This window comes from Rhinolophus sinicus, chromosome 12 (assembly GCF_057876585.1).
Source record: "Rhinolophus sinicus isolate RSI-liver-muscle chromosome 12, RSI-T2T, whole genome shotgun sequence".
In the NCBI taxonomy this organism is placed as follows: Eukaryota; Metazoa; Chordata; class Mammalia; order Chiroptera; family Rhinolophidae; genus Rhinolophus; species Rhinolophus sinicus.
Window position 1 is genome coordinate 1,002,698 of NC_142512.1, and position 24,534 is coordinate 1,027,231.

At 69.3% G+C, this 24,534-nt stretch overlaps 11 pseudogenes; all 11 read right to left on the bottom strand.

Moving 5' to 3' along the window:
• Positions 1–2,189: 2,189 nt before the first annotated feature.
• On the bottom strand, positions 2,190–2,309 carry LOC148756293 (5S ribosomal RNA; annotated as a pseudogene).
• Positions 2,310–4,357: 2,048 nt separating this feature from the next.
• Positions 4,358–4,477, bottom strand: LOC148756294 (5S ribosomal RNA; annotated as a pseudogene).
• A 1,612-nt stretch (positions 4,478–6,089) lies between these two features.
• Positions 6,090–6,209, bottom strand: LOC148756295 (5S ribosomal RNA; annotated as a pseudogene).
• A 2,332-nt stretch (positions 6,210–8,541) lies between these two features.
• LOC148756296 (5S ribosomal RNA) lies at positions 8,542–8,661 on the bottom strand (annotated as a pseudogene).
• A 2,048-nt stretch (positions 8,662–10,709) lies between these two features.
• On the bottom strand, positions 10,710–10,829 carry LOC148756297 (5S ribosomal RNA; annotated as a pseudogene).
• A 1,606-nt stretch (positions 10,830–12,435) lies between these two features.
• Positions 12,436–12,555, bottom strand: LOC148756298 (5S ribosomal RNA; annotated as a pseudogene).
• Positions 12,556–14,885: 2,330 nt separating this feature from the next.
• LOC148756299 (5S ribosomal RNA) lies at positions 14,886–15,005 on the bottom strand (annotated as a pseudogene).
• A 2,048-nt stretch (positions 15,006–17,053) lies between these two features.
• LOC148756300 (5S ribosomal RNA) lies at positions 17,054–17,173 on the bottom strand (annotated as a pseudogene).
• Positions 17,174–18,764: 1,591 nt separating this feature from the next.
• LOC148756301 (5S ribosomal RNA) lies at positions 18,765–18,884 on the bottom strand (annotated as a pseudogene).
• A 2,330-nt stretch (positions 18,885–21,214) lies between these two features.
• On the bottom strand, positions 21,215–21,334 carry LOC148756302 (5S ribosomal RNA; annotated as a pseudogene).
• Positions 21,335–23,382: 2,048 nt separating this feature from the next.
• Positions 23,383–23,502, bottom strand: LOC148756303 (5S ribosomal RNA; annotated as a pseudogene).
• Positions 23,503–24,534: the final 1,032 nt, after the last annotated feature.

Below are 24,534 nucleotides of genomic sequence, written 5' to 3' on the forward strand. Positions count from 1 at the left end.
GTGGGCGACGGGCTCCTCCTGGCCCGCAGCGAGGCCCCTTCGCGCCCCCCAGTGGCTCTAACGGGCCTCTGTCACTTCCCTGACTGTGACATATGTCTGGGCGCCCTGGCATCCTGGGCCTCCCCAGGCCCCGAAGGGCTTTTACCCCGCCCCCCTACCCCAACCCCTCTCATCTCCCCCCAGCCCCACAACCGCACACCCCCCTTGCTGCTGTGCTGTCCCCACCTCTCAGGGCCACCGAGGGGGTCGCAGGGTCCTCTCAGTCCCCTCCACCCTAGGGACGTGCAACCCAGGCCCTGGCCCTGGCCGGCCCCACCCACTGGCCCAAAGCCAGGGAGAGCCACCCGCCACCAGGGGGCAGCACCTCCAGTCTGCCGCCACCCTTCCTCACACAGCCTTCTTTCTGGGTTCTCGCCCCTCGTCAGCGACCGGCGTCCCGCCCGATCACTGTTCACTTCACTGGCTACACGTCACCTCTCCTGACCCAGGGAGGTGAGAGAGAGGATGAGAGAAGGCCAGAGACGGAGCAAGAGAGAGGCGGAGAGAGACAGACGGGGACTGTGCGGACAGACTCGCAGAGAGCACTCTCCAGGCTCTGGGCCTCGCGTGGAGGGGTGCTGCGTGCGGGCTGCATGGATATCAGCTGTGACCGCTTGGCCATCAGCTGTTGCCAGTTGGCCATTGGCCACCGGCAGAGCTGCGGTGGCCAAGCTAGGAAGCGCGGATTGTGGACTGCAAATTGCAGAGGGGCGCGGACTGCAGTTGGCCGGCTTGGTGGGTCGGTAGGTTGGTGGGTCTGTTGGTTGGCAGAGAATCGGCCGGCAGGCTGGGGATCGGGCGGCTCTCCGGCTTGCCGAGTCTCCAAGCCAGCCGCCCGTGAGACATGGTGCTATGAGCCCCCTATCCGTGGTCTGTTGGTGTTCCCTCTTGGCCTCGCCAAATCCTGCATTCTTGTGCGGGCAGAGGGGCTAGAGTCCCCGCAGGACAGGGACAGACAGACAGAACGGGAGGAGGAGTAAGAGGGAGCGAGATGGAAATATGCTCGTATATGTACATGTATGTATCTAGACATACAGAGAGACATGGACAGAGACAGAGAAAGAGGGGGCTGGCACGCGGGGAGAGAGTTCCTGAGCCAGAGCCAGAGCCCAACAGGCACGTCACAGAGCCCGACGGATATGGGGTGGGGGAGGGTGTGAGGGACGCACAGGCGGGCACACGGACTGTTACAGACGCACTGAGGCTGTGTTGAAGTGGCAGCTCCTCCACCGGAGTGTGGTCGTGCCCGGGGCTGGGCTCCGCTAAGGAGGCATTGCCCTGGCGTTGGCAGTCACCATTGAAGCCTCCGGGGCGGGCCGCCAGGGTCTCCGGAGGGCCTGTGGTCTCTGAGCCCCGCCCAGGCACCCGCCCGCGGGAGGAGAGTGGCAGCCCCCAGGCACCCTGGTTGTGAGGGTTGTGCGCCTGCGTGCCTGCTCTGCCCTTGTGGTGGTCTCCCCCGGAGTCGATGGCGCGTGGTGTGTTGGGGTGCTGCTCCCGCCGTCCCCTGGTTTGTCCCGGCTCTTTGTGCCCTGTGTTTCAGGGACACCGTGGCCGGCGGGAAGGGAGGGCTCCTGGCTCTTGTGGGAGACGGGAGGGGCGCGCGGGGGTGTGGGGCGAGGTGCCTGCCAGCGGAGACAGAAGACTCCGGTGGGGCGGGGCGGGTGGGCGTCCCGTTTGCCCGAGGACACGCCGATCCTGTGTGTCGGGTCCCGGGGGCAGGCGCAGGGATGGGCGTGCCCTGGGCTCGGGCCGAGGTGCAAAGCACCGGCACGTCCTGGGATGGAGAGAGCCTGGTGGAGGCCTGCGCCGGCAGGCAGCCCTGGGCTTGGGCGTTGGGGGTTGCGGCGGCGGCAGGGTCGGGGAGCGAGAGGGAGCCCTGCGATGGCGGTGGCGGCGGCGGCGGCGACCGAGACGCGGCTGACTGCTGCAGGCTGACGGCCTGCCTCGGCGAAGAGCACTAAGAAGAGGGAGTGGGGGGGAGCCCTGGCCGACAGGCCTGGTGTGCGGCCGGGGATGCGAGCTTGTAGTGCCGGGCGACTGACCCTCCTCTGGCCAGGGGGACCTTCGGCTGCCTGGGCGGCTGCAGAGGGGCAAAGGGCGGCAGGGGTTCGGAGGGAGCCACGCCGGGGCGGCGGCGCAAAAGGAGAGGCGAGCAAAAGCCTGCAGCTATTCCCAGGCGGTCTCCCATCCAAGTACTAACCAGGCCCCTCCCTGCTTAGCTCCCGAGATCAGAGGAGATCGGGCGCGTTCAGGGTGGTATGGCCGTAGACGCTGGGACCCGGCTCCCCGCGCCCCAAGAGCCTGCTCCCGGCCTGCCTCTGACCGCGCGCCGTGCTGCTGGGCCGCTAGGGTGGCGAGCACGTCTGCCTGAGCGCCTGCCGCCCGCTCCCCGCCTCCTCCGGACGCCGCTGGTGTGGGCGACGGGCTACTCCTGGCCCGCAGCGAGGCCCCTTCGCGCCCCCCAGTGGCTCCACGGGCCTCTGTCACTTCCCTGACTGTGACATATGTCTGGGCGCCCTGGCATCCTGGGCCTCCCCAGGCCCCGAAGGGCTTTCACCCCGCCCCCCTACCCCAACCCCTCTCATCTCCCCCCAGCCCCACAACCGCACACCCCCCTTGCTGCTGTGCTGTCCCCACCTCTCAGGGCCACCGAGGGGGTCGCAGGGTCCTCTCAGTCCCCTCCGGCCCTAGGGACGTGCAACCCAGGCCCTGGCCCTGACCGGACCCATCCACAGGCCCAAAGCCAGGGAGAGCCACCCGCGCCACCAGGGTGCAGCATCTCCAGTCTGCAGCCACCCTTCGTCACAAGCCTTCAGTCTGGGCCCTGGAACCCTCGTCAGCGACCGGAGCCCCGCCCGATGTCCGGTCCCTTCACTGTCTACACGTCACCTCTCCTGACCCAGGGAGGTGAGAGAGAGGATGAGAGAAGGCCAGAGACGGAGCAAGAGAGAGGCGGAGAGAGACAGACGGGGACTGTGGGGACAGACTCGCAGAGAGCACTCTCCAGGCTCTGGGCCTCGCGTGGAGGGGTGCTGCTTGGGGGCTGCATGGTCATCAGCTGTGACCGCTTGGCCATCAGCTGTTGCCAGTTGGCCACTGGCCACCGGAGGAGCTGCGGTGGCCAAGCTAGGAAGCGCGGATGGTGGACTGCAAATTGCAGAGGGGCGCGGATTGCAGTGGGCCCGCTTGGCGGGTCGACGGGCGGTGTGTCGGTGGGTTGGCAGAGAAGCGGCCGACAGGTTGGGGATCGGGCGGCTCCGGCTTGCCGTGTCTCCGAGCCAGCCGCCCGTGAGACATAGTGCTATGAGCCCCCTATCCGTGGCTCTGTTGGTGTTCCCTCTTGGCCTCGCCATATCCTGCGTTCTTGTGCGGGCAGAGGGACTAGAGTCCCCGCAGGACAGGGACCGACAGAGAGAACGGGAGGAGGAGAAAGAGGGAGCGAGATCGAAATATACACCTATATGTACCTGTATGTACCTAGACATACAGAGAGACATGGACAGAGACAGAGAAAGAGGGGGCTGGCACGCGGGGAGAGAGCTCCTGAGCCAGAGCCAGAGCCCAACAGGCACGTCACAGAGCCAGAGAGACATGGGGTGGGGGAGGGGGGAGGGACGCACAAGCGGGCACACGGACTGGGACAGACGCACTGACGCTGCTTTGAAGTGGCAGCTTCTCAACCGAAGTGTGGTCATGCCCGTGGCTGGGCTCCACTAAGGAGGCAGTGCCCGGGCATTGAAAGTCACCCTTGAAGCCCCCGGGCCGGGCGGGAGGGCCAGTGGGCTCCGAGCCCCGCCCAGGAACCCCCCGCCCCGCGGGAGGAGAGTGGCAGCCCACAGGCACCCTGGTTGAGAGTGTTGTGTGCCTGCGTGCCTGCACTTCCCCTTGTGGTGGTCTCTCCTGGAGTCCGAGGGCGTGCGGTGTGTTGGGGTGCTGCTCCCTCAGTCCCCTGCTTTGTCCCGGCTCTTTGTACCCTGTGTGTTGGGGCCACTGCGGGAAGGGAGGGTTCCTGGCTCTTGTGGGCGATGGGAGGGGGCGCGCGGGGGTGTGGGGAGAGGTGCCTGCCGGCGGAGACACAGGCTCGGCTAACTGCTGCTGGCTGACTGCCTGCCTCAGCGAAGAGGACTAAGAAGAGGGTGTGGGGGTGAGCCCTGGCCGACGGGCCTGGTGTGCGGCCGGGGCTGCCAGCTTGTAGCGCCGGGTGGCTGACCGGCCTCTGGCCAGGGGGAACTTCGGCTGGATGGGCGGCTGCAGAGGGGCAAGGGGCGGCAGGGGTTCGGAGGGAGCCACGCAGGGGCGGCGGCGCAAAAGGAGAGGCGAGCAAAAGCCTACAGGTATTCCCAGGCGGTCTCCCATCCAAGCACTAACCAGGCCCCTCCCTGCTTAGCTCCCGAGATCAGAGGAGATCGGGCGCGTTCAGGGTGGTATGGCCATAGACGATGGGACTCGGCTCCCCGCGCCCCAAGAGCCTGCTCCCGGCCTACCTCGTGAGCGCCCGCCATGCAGATGCGCGGCTCCGGTGGCGAGCATCGACCTGCTGGCCGGCTCTGCCAGCACCGCGTCCCCCCCCCCCCAGTCCGGCTCCCCGCCTCTTCCGAATGCCCCTGGCGTGGGCGGCGGGCTACTCCTGGCCGGCAGCGAGGCCCCTTCGCGCCACCCGAGGCTCCATGGGACACTGCCACTTCCCTGATGGTGCCAGAAGTCGTGGAACTCTGGCATCCTGGGACTCCCCGGACCCAGACCGCCATACACCCCGCCCCCCTACCGCCACCAGGTTTACCAACAACCGCACCCCCAAGGCTGGGGGAGGCCTGCACCAGCAGGCAACCCTGGGCTTGGGAGTTGTGGGAGGACCCCGCGGCGGCGGCTTGGGCGGCTGCGGAGGGGGGGGGCTGCGGCGGCGGCGGCGGCGGCGGCGGCGGCGGCGGCAGCAGCGGCGGCGGGGGACGCGGCGGAGGCGAGGGAGGGTGGGGAGGTAGGCGATGGCAACCGCGAGGATGGCGCCAGGGCGGCGATGGCGGTGGCGACAATGGGGGCTTTGACGGTGGGCGCTGGGGCACGGGGGTCGATGGCGGCGGCGGCGGCGGCGGCGGCGGCGGCGGCGGCGGCGGAGGAGGCCGGGAGAGCAGAGGCGGGAGATTGAGGGAGTATGGCGATGGTGGCGGCGGCGGGCCTGGGGCGGGGGCGGGGGAGATGGCGGTGCAGGAGGCGGGGAGAGCAGAGGAGGGAGATTGAGGGAGTGCGGCAATGGCGGCAGCGGGGGCGGGGGTGGGGAAGAGGGCAGCACTGGCGGCGGGGGTGGGGAGCGCGGTGCTGGCGGCCGAGGGGGGGAGAGCAGAGGAGGGAGTTTGAGGGAGTACGGCGATGGCGGCAGCGGGGGCGGGGAGGGGGCGAGGGCAGCGCTGGCGGAGGGGGTGGGGAGCGCGGTGATCGCGGCGGCGGCGGCGGGAGAAGCGGGGGCTGATCGCGAGCAGCGATGGCGGCGGCGGCGGCGGCGGCGTCGGCTGCGGCGCGGGAGGGTTGCGAGGTCGGCGATGGAGGCGGCGGCAGCGTTGGGGGCTGTGTCGGCGGGCGCTGGGCGCGGGGAGGGTTGGCGCCGGCGGCGGCGGTAGCGGGGAAGAGGGCGGTGCTGGCGGCGGAGGAGGGGAGAGCAGAGGCGGGAGATTGAAGCAGTACAGCCATGGCGGTGGCGAGGGCGGGGGCAGGGGTGAGGTCAGCGCTGGAGGGGGGTGTGGGGAGCGCGGTGATGGCGGCGGATTAGGCGGTGGCGGCGGGGGCGAGGGCAGCGCTGTTGGCGGTGGCGGCGATCGAAGGTCGGCGAAGGGATCGAGATGACAGCCTCCGGGACTGAAGAGGACTGAGAAGAGGGTGTGCGTGGGAGCCCTGGCCGACGGGCCTGGTGTGCGGCCGGGGCTGCCAGCTTGTAGTGCCTGGCGGCTAACCCTCTGCTGGTCAGGGGGGCCTTCGGCTGGCTGGGCGGCTGCAGAGAGGCAAGGGGCGGCAGGGGTTCGGAGGGAGCCACGCCGGGGCCGCGGCGCAAAAGGAGAGGCGAGCAAAAGCCTGCAGCTATTCCCAGGCGGTCTCCCATCCAAGTACTAACCAGGCCCCTCCCTGCTTAGCTCCCGAGATCAGACGAGATCTGGCGCGTGCAGGGTGGTGTGGCCTTAGGCGCTGGGACCCGGCTCCCGGCACTCCAAGAGCCTGCTCCCGACCTGCTTCTGAGCGCACGCCATGCTGCTGGGCCGCTCGGGTGGCGAGCATGTCTGCCCGAGCGCCTCCCGCCAGCTCCCCGCCTCCTCCAGACGCCGCTGGTGTGGGCGACGGGCTCCTCCTGGCCCGCAGCGAGGCCCCTTCGCGCCCCCCAGTGGCTCTAACGGGCCTCTGTCACTTCCCTGACTGTGACATATGTCTGGGCGCCCTGGCATCCTGGGCCTCCCCAGGCCCCGAAGGGCTTTTACCCCGCCCCCCTACCCCAACCCCTCTCATCTCCCCCCAGCCCCACAACCGCACACCCCCCTTGCTGCTGTGCTGTCCCCACCTCTCAGGGCCACCGAGGGGGTCGCAGGGTCCTCTCAGTCCCCTCCACCCTAGGGACGTGCAACCCAGGCCCTGGCCCTGGCCGGCCCCACCCACTGGCCCAAAGCCAGGGAGAGCCACCCGCCACCAGGGGGCAGCACCTCCAGTCTGCCGCCACCCTTCCTCACACAGCCTTCTTTCTGGGTTCTCGCCCCTCGTCAGCGACCGGCGTCCCGCCCGATCACTGTTCACTTCACTGGCTACACGTCACCTCTCCTGACCCAGGGAGGTGAGAGAGAGGATGAGAGAAGGCCAGAGACGGAGCAAGAGAGAGGCGGAGAGAGACAGACGGGGACTGTGCGGACAGACTCGCAGAGAGCACTCTCCAGGCTCTGGGCCTCGCGTGGAGGGGTGCTGCGTGCGGGCTGCATGGATATCAGCTGTGACCGCTTGGCCATCAGCTGTTGCCAGTTGGCCATTGGCCACCGGCAGAGCTGCGGTGGCCAAGCTAGGAAGCGCGGATTGTGGACTGCAAATTGCAGAGGGGCGCGGACTGCAGTTGGCCGGCTTGGTGGGTCGGTAGGTTGGTGGGTCTGTTGGTTGGCAGAGAATCGGCCGGCAGGCTGGGGATCGGGCGGCTCTCCGGCTTGCCGAGTCTCCAAGCCAGCCGCCCGTGAGACATGGTGCTATGAGCCCCCTATCCGTGGTCTGTTGGTGTTCCCTCTTGGCCTCGCCAAATCCTGCATTCTTGTGCGGGCAGAGGGGCTAGAGTCCCCGCAGGACAGGGACAGACAGACAGAACGGGAGGAGGAGTAAGAGGGAGCGAGATGGAAATATGCTCGTATATGTACATGTATGTATCTAGACATACAGAGAGACATGGACAGAGACAGAGAAAGAGGGGGCTGGCACGCGGGGAGAGAGTTCCTGAGCCAGAGCCAGAGCCCAACAGGCACGTCACAGAGCCCGACGGATATGGGGTGGGGGAGGGTGTGAGGGACGCACAGGCGGGCACACGGACTGTTACAGACGCACTGAGGCTGTGTTGAAGTGGCAGCTCCTCCACCGGAGTGTGGTCGTGCCCGGGGCTGGGCTCCGCTAAGGAGGCATTGCCCTGGCGTTGGCAGTCACCATTGAAGCCTCCGGGGCGGGCCGCCAGGGTCTCCGGAGGGCCTGTGGTCTCTGAGCCCCGCCCAGGCACCCGCCCGCGGGAGGAGAGTGGCAGCCCCCAGGCACCCTGGTTGTGAGGGTTGTGCGCCTGCGTGCCTGCTCTGCCCTTGTGGTGGTCTCCCCCGGAGTCGATGGCGCGTGGTGTGTTGGGGTGCTGCTCCCGCCGTCCCCTGGTTTGTCCCGGCTCTTTGTGCCCTGTGTTTCAGGGACACCGTGGCCGGCGGGAAGGGAGGGCTCCTGGCTCTTGTGGGAGACGGGAGGGGCGCGCGGGGGTGTGGGGCGAGGTGCCTGCCAGCGGAGACAGAAGACTCCGGTGGGGCGGGGCGGGTGGGCGTCCCGTTTGCCCGAGGACACGCCGATCCTGTGTGTCGGGTCCCGGGGGCAGGCGCAGGGATGGGCGTGCCCTGGGCTCGGGCCGAGGTGCAAAGCACCGGCACGTCCTGGGATGGAGAGAGCCTGGTGGAGGCCTGCGCCGGCAGGCAGCCCTGGGCTTGGGCGTTGGGGGTTGCGGCGGCGGCAGGGTCGGGGAGCGAGAGGGAGCCCTGCGATGGCGGTGGCGGCGGCGGCGGCGACCGAGACGCGGCTGACTGCTGCAGGCTGACGGCCTGCCTCGGCGAAGAGCACTAAGAAGAGGGAGTGGGGGGGAGCCCTGGCCGACAGGCCTGGTGTGCGGCCGGGGATGCGAGCTTGTAGTGCCGGGCGACTGACCCTCCTCTGGCCAGGGGGACCTTCGGCTGCCTGGGCGGCTGCAGAGGGGCAAAGGGCGGCAGGGGTTCGGAGGGAGCCACGCCGGGGCGGCGGCGCAAAAGGAGAGGCGAGCAAAAGCCTGCAGCTATTCCCAGGCGGTCTCCCATCCAAGTACTAACCAGGCCCCTCCCTGCTTAGCTCCCGAGATCAGAGGAGATCGGGCGCGTTCAGGGTGGTATGGCCGTAGACGCTGGGACCCGGCTCCCCGCGCCCCAAGAGCCTGCTCCCGGCCTGCCTCTGACCGCGCGCCGTGCTGCTGGGCCGCTAGGGTGGCGAGCACGTCTGCCTGAGCGCCTGCCGCCCGCTCCCCGCCTCCTCCGGACGCCGCTGGTGTGGGCGACGGGCTACTCCTGGCCCGCAGCGAGGCCCCTTCGCGCCCCCCAGTGGCTCCACGGGCCTCTGTCACTTCCCTGACTGTGACATATGTCTGGGCGCCCTGGCATCCTGGGCCTCCCCAGGCCCCGAAGGGCTTTCACCCCGCCCCCCTACCCCAACCCCTCTCATCTCCCCCCAGCCCCACAACCGCACACCCCCCTTGCTGCTGTGCTGTCCCCACCTCTCAGGGCCACCGAGGGGGTCGCAGGGTCCTCTCAGTCCCCTCCGGCCCTAGGGACGTGCAACCCAGGCCCTGGCCCTGACCGGACCCATCCACAGGCCCAAAGCCAGGGAGAGCCACCCGCGCCACCAGGGTGCAGCATCTCCAGTCTGCAGCCACCCTTCGTCACAAGCCTTCAGTCTGGGCCCTGGAACCCTCGTCAGCGACCGGAGCCCCGCCCGATGTCCGGTCCCTTCACTGTCTACACGTCACCTCTCCTGACCCAGGGAGGTGAGAGAGAGGATGAGAGAAGGCCAGAGACGGAGCAAGAGAGAGGCGGAGAGAGACAGACGGGGACTGTGGGGACAGACTCGCAGAGAGCACTCTCCAGGCTCTGGGCCTCGCGTGGAGGGGTGCTGCTTGGGGGCTGCATGGTCATCAGCTGTGACCGCTTGGCCATCAGCTGTTGCCAGTTGGCCACTGGCCACCGGAGGAGCTGCGGTGGCCAAGCTAGGAAGCGCGGATGGTGGACTGCAAATTGCAGAGGGGCGCGGATTGCAGTGGGCCCGCTTGGCGGGTCGACGGGCGGTGTGTCGGTGGGTTGGCAGAGAAGCGGCCGACAGGTTGGGGATCGGGCGGCTCCGGCTTGCCGTGTCTCCGAGCCAGCCGCCCGTGAGACATAGTGCTATGAGCCCCCTATCCGTGGCTCTGTTGGTGTTCCCTCTTGGCCTCGCCATATCCTGCGTTCTTGTGCGGGCAGAGGGACTAGAGTCCCCGCAGGACAGGGACCGACAGAGAGAACGGGAGGAGGAGAAAGAGGGAGCGAGATCGAAATATACACCTATATGTACCTGTATGTACCTAGACATACAGAGAGACATGGACAGAGACAGAGAAAGAGGGGGCTGGCACGCGGGGAGAGAGCTCCTGAGCCAGAGCCAGAGCCCAACAGGCACGTCACAGAGCCAGAGAGACATGGGGTGGGGGAGGGGGGAGGGACGCACAAGCGGGCACACGGACTGGGACAGACGCACTGACGCTGCTTTGAAGTGGCAGCTTCTCAACCGAAGTGTGGTCATGCCCGTGGCTGGGCTCCACTAAGGAGGCAGTGCCCGGGCATTGAAAGTCACCCTTGAAGCCCCCGGGCCGGGCGGGAGGGCCAGTGGGCTCCGAGCCCCGCCCAGGAACCCCCCGCCCCGCGGGAGGAGAGTGGCAGCCCACAGGCACCCTGGTTGAGAGTGTTGTGTGCCTGCGTGCCTGCACTTCCCCTTGTGGTGGTCTCTCCTGGAGTCCGAGGGCGTGCGGTGTGTTGGGGTGCTGCTCCCTCAGTCCCCTGCTTTGTCCCGGCTCTTTGTACCCTGTGTGTTGGGGCCACTGCGGGAAGGGAGGGTTCCTGGCTCTTGTGGGCGATGGGAGGGGGCGCGCGGGGGTGTGGGGAGAGGTGCCTGCCGGCGGAGACACAGGCTCGGCTAACTGCTGCTGGCTGACTGCCTGCCTCAGCGAAGAGGACTAAGAAGAGGGTGTGGGGGTGAGCCCTGGCCGACGGGCCTGGTGTGCGGCCGGGGCTGCCAGCTTGTAGCGCCGGGTGGCTGACCGGCCTCTGGCCAGGGGGAACTTCGGCTGGATGGGCGGCTGCAGAGGGGCAAGGGGCGGCAGGGGTTCGGAGGGAGCCACGCAGGGGCGGCGGCGCAAAAGGAGAGGCGAGCAAAAGCCTACAGGTATTCCCAGGCGGTCTCCCATCCAAGCACTAACCAGGCCCCTCCCTGCTTAGCTCCCGAGATCAGAGGAGATCGGGCGCGTTCAGGGTGGTATGGCCATAGACGATGGGACTCGGCTCCCCGCGCCCCAAGAGCCTGCTCCCGGCCTACCTCGTGAGCGCCCGCCATGCAGATGCGCGGCTCCGGTGGCGAGCATCGACCTGCTGGCCGGCTCTGCCAGCACCGCGTCCCCCCCCCCCCAGTCCGGCTCCCCGCCTCTTCCGAATGCCCCTGGCGTGGGCGGCGGGCTACTCCTGGCCGGCAGCGAGGCCCCTTCGCGCCACCCGAGGCTCCATGGGACACTGCCACTTCCCTGATGGTGCCAGAAGTCGTGGAACTCTGGCATCCTGGGACTCCCCGGACCCAGACCGCCATACACCCCGCCCCCCTACCGCCACCAGGTTTACCAACAACCGCACCCCCAAGGCTGGGGGAGGCCTGCACCAGCAGGCAACCCTGGGCTTGGGAGTTGTGGGAGGACCCCGCGGCGGCGGCTTGGGCGGCTGCGGAGGGGGGGGGCTGCGGCGGCGGCGGCGGCGGCGGCGGCGGCGGCGGCAGCAGCGGCGGCGGGGGACGCGGCGGAGGCGAGGGAGGGTGGGGAGGTAGGCGATGGCAACCGCGAGGATGGCGCCAGGGCGGCGATGGCGGTGGCGACAATGGGGGCTTTGACGGTGGGCGCTGGGGCACGGGGGTCGATGGCGGCGGCGGCGGCGGCGGCGGCGGCGGCGGCGGAGGAGGCCGGGAGAGCAGAGGCGGGAGATTGAGGGAGTATGGCGATGGTGGCGGCGGCGGGCCTGGGGCGGGGGCGGGGGAGATGGCGGTGCAGGAGGCGGGGAGAGCAGAGGAGGGAGATTGAGGGAGTGCGGCAATGGCGGCAGCGGGGGCGGGGGTGGGGAAGAGGGCAGCACTGGCGGCGGGGGTGGGGAGCGCGGTGCTGGCGGCCGAGGGGGGGAGAGCAGAGGAGGGAGTTTGAGGGAGTACGGCGATGGCGGCAGCGGGGGCGGGGAGGGGGCGAGGGCAGCGCTGGCGGAGGGGGTGGGGAGCGCGGTGATCGCGGCGGCGGCGGCGGGAGAAGCGGGGGCTGATCGCGAGCAGCGATGGCGGCGGCGGCGGCGGCGGCGTCGGCTGCGGCGCGGGAGGGTTGCGAGGTCGGCGATGGAGGCGGCGGCAGCGTTGGGGGCTGTGTCGGCGGGCGCTGGGCGCGGGGAGGGTTGGCGCCGGCGGCGGCGGTAGCGGGGAAGAGGGCGGTGCTGGCGGCGGAGGAGGGGAGAGCAGAGGCGGGAGATTGAAGCAGTACAGCCATGGCGGTGGCGAGGGCGGGGGCAGGGGTGAGGTCAGCGCTGGAGGGGGGTGTGGGGAGCGCGGTGATGGCGGCGGATTAGGCGGTGGCGGCGGGGGCGAGGGCAGCGCTGTTGGCGGTGGCGGCGATCGAAGGTCGGCGAAGGGATCGAGATGACAGCCTCCGGGACTGAAGAGGACTGAGAAGAGGGTGTGCGGGGGAGCCCTGGCCGACGGGCCTGGTGTGCGGCCGGGGCTGCCAGCTTGTAGTGCCTGGCGGCTAACCCTCTGCTGGTCAGGGGGGCCTTCGGCTGGCTGGGCGGCTGCAGAGAGGCAAGGGGCGGCAGGGGTTCGGAGGGAGCCACGCCGGGGCCGCGGCGCAAAAGGAGAGGCGAGCAAAAGCCTGCAGCTATTCCCAGGCGGTCTCCCATCCAAGTACTAACCAGGCCCCTCCCTGCTTAGCTCCCGAGATCAGACGAGATCTGGCGCGTGCAGGGTGGTGTGGCCTTAGGCGCTGGGACCCGGCTCCCGGCACTCCAAGAGCCTGCTCCCGACCTGCTTCTGAGCGCACGCCATGCTGCTGGGCCGCTCGGGTGGCGAGCATGTCTGCCCGAGCGCCTCCCGCCAGCTCCCCGCCTCCTCCAGACGCCGCTGGTGTGGGCGACGGGCTCCTCCTGGCCCGCAGCGAGGCCCCTTCGCGCCCCCCAGTGGCTCTAACGGGCCTCTGTCACTTCCCTGACTGTGACATATGTCTGGGCGCCCTGGCATCCTGGGCCTCCCCAGGCCCCGAAGGGCTTTTACCCCGCCCCCCTACCCCAACCCCTCTCATCTCCCCCCAGCCCCACAACCGCACACCCCCCTTGCTGCTGTGCTGTCCCCACCTCTCAGGGCCACCGAGGGGGTCGCAGGGTCCTCTCAGTCCCCTCCACCCTAGGGACGTGCAACCCAGGCCCTGGCCCTGGCCGGCCCCACCCACTGGCCCAAAGCCAGGGAGAGCCACCCGCCACCAGGGGGCAGCACCTCCAGTCTGCCGCCACCCTTCCTCACACAGCCTTCTTTCTGGGTTCTCGCCCCTCGTCAGCGACCGGCGTCCCGCCCGATCACTGTTCACTTCACTGGCTACACGTCACCTCTCCTGACCCAGGGAGGTGAGAGAGAGGATGAGAGAAGGCCAGAGACGGAGCAAGAGAGAGGCGGAGAGAGACAGACGGGGACTGTGCGGACAGACTCGCAGAGAGCACTCTCCAGGCTCTGGGCCTCGCGTGGAGGGGTGCTGCGTGCGGGCTGCATGGATATCAGCTGTGACCGCTTGGCCATCAGCTGTTGCCAGTTGGCCATTGGCCACCGGCAGAGCTGCGGTGGCCAAGCTAGGAAGCGCGGATGGTGGACTGCAAATTGCAGAGGGGCGCGGACTGCAGTTGGCCGGCTTGGTGGGTCGGTAGGTTGGTGGGTCTGTTGGTTGGCAGAGAATCGGCCGGCAGGCTGGGGATCGGGCGGCTCCGGCTTGCCGAGTCTCCAAGCCAGCCGCCCGTGAGACATGGTGCTATGAGCCCCCTATCCGTGGTCTGTTGGTGTTCCCTCTTGGCCTCGCCAAATCCTGCATTCTTGTGCGGGCAGAGGGGCTAGAGTCCCCGCAGGACAGGGACAGACAGACAGAACGGGAGGAGGAGTAAGAGGGAGCGAGATGGAAATATGCTCGTATATGTACATGTATGTATCTAGACATACAGAGAGACATGGACAGAGACAGAGAAAGAGGGGGCTGGCACGCGGGGAGAGAGTTCCTGAGCCAGAGCCAGAGCCCAACAGGCACGTCACAGAGCCCGACGGATATGGGGTGGGGGAGGGTGTGAGGGACGCACAGGCGGGCACACGGACTGTTACAGACGCACTGAGGCTGTGTTGAAGTGGCAGCTCCTCCACCGGAGTGTGGTCGTGCCCGGGGCTGGGCTCCGCTAAGGAGGCATTGCCCTGGCGTTGGCAGTCACCATTGAAGCCTCCGGGGCGGGCCGCCAGGGTCTCCGGAGGGCCTGTGGTCTCTGAGCCCCGCCCAGGCACCCGCCCGCGGGAGGAGAGTGGCAGCCCCCAGGCACCCTGGTTGTGAGGGTTGTGCGCCTGCGTGCCTGCTCTGCCCTTGTGGTGGTCTCCCCCGGAGTCGATGGCGCGTGGTGTGTTGGGGTGCTGCTCCCGCCGTCCCCTGGTTTGTCCCGGCTCTTTGTGCCCTGTGTTTCAGGGACACCGTGGCCGGCGGGAAGGGAGGGCTCCTGGCTCTTGTGGGAGACGGGAGGGGCGCGCGGGGGTGTGGGGCGAGGTGCCTGCCAGCGGAGACAGAAGACTCCGGTGGGGCGGGGCGGGTGGGCGTCCCGTTTGCCCGAGGACACGCCGATCCTGTGTGTCGGGTCCCGGGGGCAGGCGCAGGGATGGGCGTGCCCTGGGCTCGGGCCGAGGTGCAAAGCACCGGCACGTCCTGGGATGGAGAGAGCCTGGTGGAGGCCTGCGCCGGCAGGCAGCCCTGGGCTTGGGCGTTGGGGGTTGCGGCGGCGGCAGGGTCGGGGAGCGAGAGGGAGCCCTGCGATGGCGGTGGCGGCGGCGGCGGCGACCGAGACGCGGCTGACTGCTGCAGGCTGACGGCCTGCCTCGGCGAAGAGCACTAAGAAGAGGGAGTGGGGGGGAGCCCTGGCCGACAGGCCTGGTGTGCGGCCGGGGATGCGAGCTTGTAGTGCCGGGCGACTGACCCTCCTCTGGCCAGGGGGACCTTCGGCTGCCTGGGCGGCTGCAGAGGGGCAAAGGGCGGCAGGGGTTCGGAGGGAGCCACGCCGGGGCGGCGGCGCAAAAGGAGAGGCGAGCAAAAGCCTGCAGCTATTCCCAGGCGGTCTCCCATCCAAGTACTAACCAGGCCCCTCCCTGCTTAGCTCCCGAGATCAGAGGAGATCGGGCGCGTTCAGGGTGGTATGGCCGTAGACGCTGGGACCCGGCTCCCCGCGCCCCAAGAGCCTGCTCCCGGCCTGCCTCTGACCGCGCGCCGTGCTGCTGGGCCGCTAGGGTGGCGAGCACGTCTGCCTGAGCGCCTGCCGCCCGCTCCCCGCCTCCTCCGGACGCCGCTGGTGTGGGCGACGGGCTACTCCTGGCCCGCAGCGAGGCCCCTTCGCGCCCCCCAGTGGCTCCACGGGCCTCTGTCACTTCCCTGACTGTGACATATGTCTGGGCGCCCTGGCATCCTGGGCCTCCCCAGGCCCCGAAGGGCTTTCACCCCGCCCCCCTACCCCAACCCCTCTCATCTCCCCCCAGCCCCACAACCGCACACCCCCCTTGCTGCTGTGCTGTCCCCACCTCTCAGGGCCACCGAGGGGGTCGCAGGGTCCTCTCAGTCCCCTCCGGCCCTAGGGACGTGCAACCCAGGCCCTGGCCCTGACCGGACCCATCCACAGGCCCAAAGCCAGGGAGAGCCACCCGCGCCACCAGGGTGCAGCATCTCCAGTCTGCAGCCACCCTTCGTCACAAGCCTTCAGTCTGGGCCCTGGAACCCTCGTCAGCGACCGGAGCCCCGCCCGATGTCCGGTCCCTTCACTGTCTACACGTCACCTCTCCTGACCCAGGGAGGTGAGAGAGAGGATGAGAGAAGGCCAGAGACGGAGCAAGAGAGAGGCGGAGAGAGACAGACGGGGACTGTGGGGACAGACTCGCAGAGAGCACTCTCCAGGCTCTGGGCCTCGCGTGGAGGGGTGCTGCTTGGGGGCTGCATGGTCATCAGCTGTGATCGCTTGGCCATCAGCTGTTGCCAGTTGGCCACTGGCCACCGGAGGAGCTGCGGTGGCCAAGCTAGGAAGCGCGGATGGTGGACTGCAAATTGCAGAGGGGCGCGGATTGCAGTGGGCCCGCTTGGCGGGTCGACGGGCGGTGTGTCGGTGGGTTGGCAGAGAAGCGGCCGACAGGTTGGGGATCGGGCGGCTCCGGCTTGCCGTGTCTCCGAGCCAGCCGCCCGTGAGACATAGTGCTATGAGCCCCCTATCCGTGGCTCTGTTGGTGTTCCCTCTTGGCCTCGCCATATCCTGCGTTCTTGTGCGGGCAGAGGGACTAGAGTCCCCGCAGGACAGGGACCGACAGAGAGAACGGGAGGAGGAGAAAGAGGGAGCGAGATCGAAATATACACCTATATGTACCTGTATGTACCTAGACATACAGAGAGACATGGACAGAGACAGAGAAAGAGGGGGCTGGCACGCGGGGAGAGAGCTCCTGAGCCAGAGCCAGAGCCCAACAGGCACGTCACAGAGCCAGAGAGACATGGGGTGGGGGAGGGGGGAGGGACGCACAAGCGGGCACACGGACTGGGACAGACGCACTGACGCTGCTTTGAAGTGGCAGCTTCTCAACCGAAGTGTGGTCATGCCCGTGGCTGGGCTCCACTAAGGAGGCAGTGCCCGGGCATTGAAAGTCACCCTTGAAGCCCCCGGGCCGGGCGGGAGGGCCAGTGGGCTCCGAGCCCCGCCCAGGAACCCCCCGCCCCGCGGGAGGAGAGTGGCAGCCCACAGGCACCCTGGTTGAGAGTGTTGTGTGCCTGCGTGCCTGCACTTCCCCTTGTGGTGGTCTCTCCTGGAGTCCGAGGGCGTGCGGTGTGTTGGGGTGCTGCTCCCTCAGTCCCCTGCTTTGTCCCGGCTCTTTGTACCCTGTGTGTTGGGGCCACTGCGGGAAGGGAGGGTTCCTGGCTCTTGTGGGCGATGGGAGGGGGCGCGCGGGGGTGTGGGGAGAGGTGCCTGCCGGCGGAGACACAGGCTCGGCTAACTGCTGCTGGCTGACTGCCTGCCTCAGCGAAGAGGACTAAGAAGAGGGTGTGGGGGTGAGCCCTGGCCGACGGGCCTGGTGTGCGGCCGGGGCTGCCAGCTTGTAGCGCCGGGTGGCTGACCGGCCTCTGGCCAGGGGGAACTTCGGCTGGATGGGCGGCTGCAGAGGGGCAAGGGGCGGCAGGGGTTCGGAGGGAGCCACGCAGGGGCGGCGGCGCAAAAGGAGAGGCGAGCAAAAGCCTACAGGTATTCCCAGGCGGTCTCCCATCCAAGCACTAACCAGGCCCCTCCCTGCTTAGCTCCCGAGATCAGAGGAGATCGGGCGCGTTCAGGGTGGTATGGCCATAGACGATGGGACTCGGCTCCCCGCGCCCCAAGAGCCTGCTCCCGGCCTGCCTCGTGAGCGCCCGCCATGCAGATGCGCGGCTCCGGTGGCGAGCATCGACCTGCTGGCCGGCTCTGCCAGCACCGCGTCCCCCCCCCCCCAGTCCGGCTCCCCGCCTCTTCCGAATGCCCCTGGCGTGGGCGGCGGGCTACTCCTGGCCGGCAGCGAGGCCCCTTCGCGCCACCCGAGGCTCCATGGGACACTGCCACTTCCCTGATGGTGCCAGAAGTCGTGGAACTCTGGCATCCTGGGACTCCCCGGACCCAGACCGCCATACACCCCGCCCCCCTACCGCCACCAGGTTTACCAACAACCGCACCCCCAAGGCTGGGGGAGGCCTGCACCAGCAGGCAACCCTGGGCTTGGGAGTTGTGGGAGGACCCCGCGGCGGCGGCTTGGGCGGCTGCGGAGGGGGGGGGCTGCGGCGGCGGCGGCGGCGGCGGCGGCGGCGGCAGCAGCGGCGGCGGGGGACGCGGCGGAGGCGAGGGAGGGTGGGGAGGTAGGCGATGGCAACCGCGAGGATGGCGCCAGGGCGGCGATGGCGGTGGCGACAATGGGGGCTTTGACGGTGGGCGCTGGGGCACGGGGGTCGATGGCGGCGGCGGCGGCGGCGGCGGAGGAGGCCGGGAGAGCAGAGGCGGGAGATTGAGGGAGTATGGCGATGGTGGCGGCGGCGGGCCTGGGGCGGGGGCGGGGGAGATGGCGGTGCAGGAGGCGGGGAGAGCAGAGGAGGGAGATTGAGGGAGTGCTGCAATGGCGGCAGCGGGGGCGGGGGTGGGGAAGAGGGCAGCACTGGCGGCGGGGGTGGGGAGCGCGGTGCTGGCGGCCGAGGGGGGGAGAGCAGAGGAGGGAGTTTGAGGGAGTACGGCGATGGCGGCAGCGGGGGCGGGGAGGGGGCGAGGGCAGCGCTGGCGGAGGGGGTGGGGAGCGCGGTGATCGCGGCGGCGGCGGCGGGAGAAGCGGGGGCTGATCGCGAGCAGCGATGGCGGCGGCGGCGGCGGCGGCGTCGGCTGCGGCGCGGGAGGGTTGCGAGGTCGGCGATGGAGGCGGCGGCAGCGTTGGGGGCTGTGTCGGCGGGCGCTGGGCGCGGGGAGGGTTGGCGCCGGCGGCGGCGGTAGCGGGGAAGAGGGCGGTGCTGGCGGCGGAGGAGGGGAGAGCAGAGGCGGGAGATTGAAGCAGTACAGCCATGGCGGTGGCGAGGGCGGGGGCAGGGGTGAGGTCAGCGCTGGAGGGGGGTGTGGGGAGCGCGGTGATGGCGGCGGATTAGGCGGTGGCGGCGGGGGCGAGGGCAGCGCTGTTGGCGGTGGCGGAGATCGAAGGTCGGCGAAGGGATCGAGATGACAGCCTCCGGGACTGAAGAGGACTGAGAAGAGGGTGTGCGGGGGAGCCCTGGCCGACGGGCCTGGTGTGCGGCCGGGGCTGCCAGCTTGTAGTGCCTGGCGGCTAACCCTCTGCTGGTCAGGGGGGCCTTCGGCTGGCTGGGCGGCTGCAGAGAGGCAAGGGGCGGCAGGGGTTCGGAGGGAGCCACGCCGGGGCCGCGGCGCAAAAGGAGAGGCGAGCAAAAGCCTGCAGCTATTCCCAGGCGGTCTCCCATCCAAGTACTAACCAGGCCCCTCCCTGCTTAGCTCCCGAGATCAGACGAGATCTGGCGCGTGCAGGGTGGTGTGGCCTTAGGCGCTGGGACCCGGCTCCCGGCACTCCAAGAGCCTGCTCCCGACCTGCTTCTGAGCGCACGCCATGCTGCTGGGCCGCTCGGGTGGCGAGCATGTCTGCCCGAGCGCCTCCCGCCAGCTCCCCGCCTCCTCCAGACGCCGCTGGTGTGGGCGACGGGCTCCTCCTGGCCCGCAGCGAGGCCCCTTCGCGCCCCCCAGTGGCTCTAACGGGCCTCTGTCACTTCCCTGACTGTGACATATGTCTGGGCGCCCTGGCATCCTGGGCCTCCCCAGGCCCCGAAGGGCTTTTACCCCGCCCCCCTACCCCAACCCCTCTCATCTCCCCCCAGCCCCACAACCGCACACCCCCCTTGCTGCTGTGCTGTCCCCACCTCTCAGGGCCACCGAGGGGGTCGCAGGGTCCTCTCAGTCCCCTCCACCCTAGGGACGTGCAACCCAGGCCCTGGCCCTGGCCGGCCCCACCCACTGGCCCAAAGCCAGGGAGAGCCACCCGCCACCAGGGGGCAGCACCTCCAGTCTGCCGCCACCCTTCCTCACACAGCCTTCTTTCTGGGTTCTCGCCCCTCGTCAGCGACCGGCGTCCCGCCCGATCACTGTTCACTTCACTGGCTACACGTCACCTCTCCTGACCCAGGGAGGTGAGAGAGAGGATGAGAGAAGGCCAGAGACGGAGCAAGAGAGAGGCGGAGAGAGACAGACGGGGACTGTGCGGACAGACTCGCAGAGAGCACTCTCCAGGCTCTGGGCCTCGCGTGGAGGGGTGCTGCGTGCGGGCTGCATGGATATCAGCTGTGACCGCTTGGCCATCAGCTGTTGCCAGTTGGCCATTGGCCACCGGCAGAGCTGCGGTGGCCAAGCTAGGAAGCGCGGATGGTGGACTGCAAATTGCAGAGGGGCGCGGACTGCAGTTGGCCGGCTTGGTGGGTCGGTAGGTTGGTGGGTCTGTTGGTTGGCAGAGAATCGGCCGGCAGGCTGGGGATCGGGCGGCTCCGGCTTGCCGAGTCTCCAAGCCAGCCGCCCGTGAGACATGGTGCTATGAGCCCCCTATCCGTGGTCTGTTGGTGTTCCCTCTTGGCCTCGCCAAATCCTGCATTCTTGTGCGGGCAGAGGGGCTAGAGTCCCCGCAGGACAGGGACAGACAGACAGAACGGGAGGAGGAGTAAGAGGGAGCGAGATGGAAATATGCTCGTATATGTACATGTATGTATCTAGACATACAGAGAGACATGGACAGAGACAGAGAAAGAGGGGGCTGGCACGCGGGGAGAGAGTTCCTGAGCCAGAGCCAGAGCCCAACAGGCACGTCACAGAGCCCGACGGATATGGGGTGGGGGAGGGTGTGAGGGACGCACAGGCGGGCACACGGACTGTTACAGACGCACTGAGGCTGTGTTGAAGTGGCAGCTCCTCCACCGGAGTGTGGTCGTGCCCGGGGCTGGGCTCCGCTAAGGAGGCATTGCCCTGGCGTTGGCAGTCACCATTGAAGCCTCCGGGGCGGGCCGCCAGGGTCTCCGGAGGGCCTGTGGTCTCTGAGCCCCGCCCAGGCACCCGCCCGCGGGAGGAGAGTGGCAGCCCCCAGGCACCCTGGTTGTGAGGGTTGTGCGCCTGCGTGCCTGCTCTGCCCTTGTGGTGGTCTCCCCCGGAGTCGATGGCGCGTGGTGTGTTGGGGTGCTGCTCCCGCCGTCCCCTGGTTTGTCCCGGCTCTTTGTGCCCTGTGTTTCAGGGACACCGTGGCCGGCGGGAAGGGAGGGCTCCTGGCTCTTGTGGGAGACGGGAGGGGCGCGCGGGGGTGTGGGGCGAGGTGCCTGCCAGCGGAGACAGAAGACTCCGGTGGGGCGGGGCGGGTGGGCGTCCCGTTTGCCCGAGGACACGCCGATCCTGTGTGTCGGGTCCCGGGGGCAGGCGCAGGGATGGGCGTGCCCTGGGCTCGGGCCGAGGTGCAAAGCACCGGCACGTCCTGGGATGGAGAGAGCCTGGTGGAGGCCTGCGCCGGCAGGCAGCCCTGGGCTTGGGCGTTGGGGGTTGCGGCGGCGGCAGGGTCGGGGAGCGAGAGGGAGCCCTGCGATGGCGGTGGCAGCGGCGGCGGCGACCGAGACGCGGCTGACTGCTGCAGGCTGACGGCCTGCCTCGGCGAAGAGCACTAAGAAGAGGGAGTGGGGGGGAGCCCTGGCCGACAGGCCTGGTGTGCGGCCGGGGATGCGAGCTTGTAGTGCCGGGCGACTGACCCTCCTCTGGCCAGGGGGACCTTCGGCTGCCTGGGCGGCTGCAGAGGGGCAAAGGGCGGCAGGGGTTCGGAGGGAGCCACGCCGGGGCGGCGGCGCAAAAGGAGAGGCGAGCAAAAGCCTGCAGCTATTCCCAGGCGGTCTCCCATCCAAGTACTAACCAGGCCCCTCCCTGCTTAGCTCCCGAGATCAGAGGAGATCGGGCGCGTTCAGGGTGGTATGGCCGTAGACGCTGGGACCCGGCTCCCCGCGCCCCAAGAGCCTGCTCCCGGCCTGCCTCTGACCGCGCGCCGTGCTGCTGGGCCGCTAGGGTGGCGAGCACGTCTGCCTGAGCGCCTGCCGCCCGCTCCCCGCCTCCTCCGGACGCCGCTGGTGTGGGCGACGGGCTACTCCTGGCCCGCAGCGAGGCCCCTTCGCGCCCCCCAGTGGCTCCACGGGCCTCTGTCACTTCCCTGACTGTGACATATGTCTGGGCGCCCTGGCATCCTGGGCCTCCCCAGGCCCCGAAGGGCTTTCACCCCGCCCCCCTACCCCAACCCCTCTCATCTCCCCCCAGCCCCACAACCGCACACCCCCCTTGCTGCTGTGCTGTCCCCACCTCTCAGGGCCACCGAGGGGGTCGCAGGGTCCTCTCAGTCCCCTCCGGCCCTAGGGACGTGCAACCCAGGCCCTGGCCCTGACCGGACCCATCCACAGGCCCAAAGCCAGGGAGAGCCACCCGCGCCACCAGGGTGCAGCATCTCCAGTCTGCAGCCACCCTTCGTCACAAGCCTTCAGTCTGGGCCCTGGAACCCTCGTCAGCGACCGGAGCCCCGCCCGATGTCCGGTCCCTTCACTGTCTACACGTCACCTCTCCTGACCCAGGGAGGTGAGAGAGAGGATGAGAGAAGGCCAGAGACGGAGCAAGAGAGAGGCGGAGAGAGACAGACGGGGACTGTGGGGACAGACTCGCAGAGAGCACTCTCCAGGCTCTGGGCCTCGCGTGGAGGGGTGCTGCTTGGGGGCTGCATGGTCATCAGCTGTGACCGCTTGGCCATCAGCTGTTGCCAGTTGGCCACTGGCCACCGGAGGAGCTGCGGTGGCCAAGCTAGGAAGCGCGGATGGTGGACTGCAAATTGCAGAGGGGCGCGGATTGCAGTGGGCCCGCTTGGCGGGTCGACGGGCGGTGTGTCGGTGGGTTGGCAGAGAAGCGGCCGACAGGTTGGGGATCGGGCGGCTCCGGCTTGCCGTGTCTCCGAGCCAGCCGCCCGTGAGACATAGTGCTATGAGCCCCCTATCCGTGGCTCTGTTGGTGTTCCCTCTTGGCCTCGCCATATCCTGCGTTCTTGTGCGGGCAGAGGGACTAGAGTCCCCGCAGGACAGGGACCGACAGAGAGAACGGGAGGAGGAGAAAGAGGGAGCGAGATCGAAATATACACCTATATGTACCTGTATGTACCTAGACATACAGAGAGACATGGACAGAGACAGAGAAAGAGGGGGCTGGCACGCGGGGAGAGAGCTCCTGAGCCAGAGCCAGAGCCCAACAGGCACGTCACAGAGCCAGAGAGACATGGGGTGGGGGAGGGGGGAGGGACGCACAAGCGGGCACACGGACTGGGACAGACGCACTGACGCTGCTTTGAAGTGGCAGCTTCTCAACCGAAGTGTGGTCATGCCCGTGGCTGGGCTCCACTAAGGAGGCAGTGCCCGGGCATTGAAAGTCACCCTTGAAGCCCCCGGGCCGGGCGGGAGGGCCAGTGGGCTCCGAGCCCCGCCCAGGAACCCCCCGCCCCGCGGGAGGAGAGTGGCAGCCCACAGGCACCCTGGTTGAGAGTGTTGTGTGCCTGCGTGCCTGCACTTCCCCTTGTGGTGGTCTCTCCTGGAGTCCGAGGGCGTGCGGTGTGTTGGGGTGCTGCTCCCTCAGTCCCCTGCTTTGTCCCGGCTCTTTGTACCCTGTGTGTTGGGGCCACTGCGGGAAGGGAGGGTTCCTGGCTCTTGTGGGCGATGGGAGGGGGCGCGCGGGGGTGTGGGGAGAGGTGCCTGCCGGCGGAGACACAGGCTCGGCTAACTGCTGCTGGCTGACTGCCTGCCTCAGCGAAGAGGACTAAGAAGAGGGTGTGGGGGTGAGCCCTGGCCGACGGGCCTGGTGTGCGGCCGGGGCTGCCAGCTTGTAGCGCCGGGTGGCTGACCGGCCTCTGGCCAGGGGGAACTTCGGCTGGATGGGCGGCTGCAGAGGGGCAAGGGGCGGCAGGGGTTCGGAGGGAGCCACGCAGGGGCGGCGGCGCAAAAGGAGAGGCGAGCAAAAGCCTACAGGTATTCCCAGGCGGTCTCCCATCCAAGCACTAACCAGGCCCCTCCCTGCTTAGCTCCCGAGATCAGAGGAGATCGGGCGCGTTCAGGGTGGTATGGCCATAGACGATGGGACTCGGCTCCCCGCGCCCCAAGAGCCTGCTCCCGGCCTGCCTCGTGAGCGCCCGCCATGCAGATGCGCGGCTCCGGTGGCGAGCATCGACCTGCTGGCCGGCTCTGCCAGCACCGCGTCCCCCCCCCCCCAGTCCGGCTCCCCGCCTCTTCCGAATGCCCCTGGCGTGGGCGGCGGGCTACTCCTGGCCGGCAGCGAGGCCCCTTCGCGCCACCCGAGGCTCCATGGGACACTGCCACTTCCCTGATGGTGCCAGAAGTCGTGGAACTCTGGCATCCTGGGACTCCCCGGACCCAGACCGCCATACACCCCGCCCCCCTACCGCCACCAGGTTTACCAACAACCGCACCCCCAAGGCTGGGGGAGGCCTGCACCAGCAGGCAACCCTGGGCTTGGGAGTTGTGGGAGGACCCCGCGGCGGCGGCTTGGGCGGCTGCGGAGGGGGGGGGCTGCGGCGGCGGCGGCGGCGGCGGCGGCGGCGGCGGCAGCAGCGGCGGCGGGGGACGCGGCGGAGGCGAGGGAGGGTGGGGAGGTAGGCGATGGCAACCGCGAGGATGGCGCCAGGGCGGCGATGGCGGTGGCGACAATGGGGGCTTTGACGGTGGGCGCTGGGGCACGGGGGTCGATGGCGGCGGCGGCGGCGGCGGCGGCGGCGGCGGCGGGGGCGGAGGAGGCCGGGAGAGCAGAGGCGGGAGATTGAGGGAGTATGGCGATGGTGGCGGCGGCGGGCCTGGGGCGGGGGCGGGGGAGATGGCGGTGCAGGAGGCGGGGAGAGCAGAGGAGGGAGATTGAGGGAGTGCGGCAATGGCGGCGGCGGGGGCGGGGAGGGGGCGAGGGCAGCGCTGGCGGAGGGGGTGGGGAGCGCGGTGCTGGCGGCCGAGGGGGGGAGAGCAGAGGAGGGAGTTTGAGGGAGTACGGCGATGGCGGCAGCGGGGGCGGGGAGGGGGCGAGGGCAGCGCTGGCGGAGGGGGTGGGGAGCGCGGTGATCGCGGCGGCGGCGGCGGGAGAAGCGGGGGCTGATCGCGAG